Source organism: Microtus ochrogaster, linkage group LG2 (assembly GCF_000317375.1).
Source record: "Microtus ochrogaster isolate Prairie Vole_2 linkage group LG2, MicOch1.0, whole genome shotgun sequence".
NCBI lineage: Eukaryota > Metazoa > Chordata > Mammalia > Rodentia > Cricetidae > Microtus > Microtus ochrogaster.
Window position 1 is genome coordinate 45,600,692 of NC_022028.1, and position 1,002 is coordinate 45,601,693.

Genomic DNA, 1,002 nt, shown 5'->3' on the forward strand with positions numbered 1-1,002 from the left:
ACGTGGCCATTGACAGCTGACCATCCACGTGGCCATTGACAGCTGACCATCCACATGGCTGATTGACAGTTGATCATTCACATGGCCATTGACAGCTGACCATCCACATGACCATTGACAGCTGACCATCCACATGACCATTGACATAGTCAGATACTTGTAGCTTTGAAAATCAAATATAAGAACCTGGAAGGTTTGTTAAGTTTTAATAGAGTAAAGCAAGAAGTGGGCTTTTAGAATCAAAGGCAGATCAGAGCATAAAAGGCTTGGCCCAGGGACCAGAAGCTTAGAGGACCTGGGAACCTGCCTGATCTTTGCCCCATCAATAAAGTAGAGATGGCAAATCTACCTCTACTTTTGAAGGCTATGGAAAAGTCCTACAATGTCATGATATGAAGGATTTTGTTTTATCTCTCTCTCTCCGTGTGTGTGTGTGTGTGTGTGTGTGTGTGTGTGTGTGTTTAATAACCCTAGCTCTACACAGAGCAGGACGTGTTGCCTGCCCCCAGGGAAGAAAGTGCACCAACTGGTTGTCTAGTGCCAGTCTGTCCTGAAAACACATACAAGTAACATTATGTGAACTCAACAGGTTACATTTGGAAATATTTATGTATATACATATACTGTAGTGTGAATAACAGACAAGATATTGGGGTTCAACCTGAAGGTCAGAAAAACACAACAGCCAGCTACTGGCTCTTACCTCTACTTCCGTCTAAAATGGCGATCTTGCCTCCAGAAATTTCAGAATGAAACTGTGTTTCTGAGAGCTGTCTCCCCCCATCTTATTTTCCTATCTACAGCTGGGATTAAAGGGGTGCACCATGGGCTGGAGAGATGGCTCAGTGGTTAAGAGGACTGGCTGTTCTTCCACAGGTCCTGAGTTCAATTCCCAGCAACCACATGGTGGGTCACAACCATCCGTAATGAGATCTGGCACCCTCTTCTGGTGTGTCAGCATACATGGAGGCAGAATGTTGTATACATAATAAATAAATATTT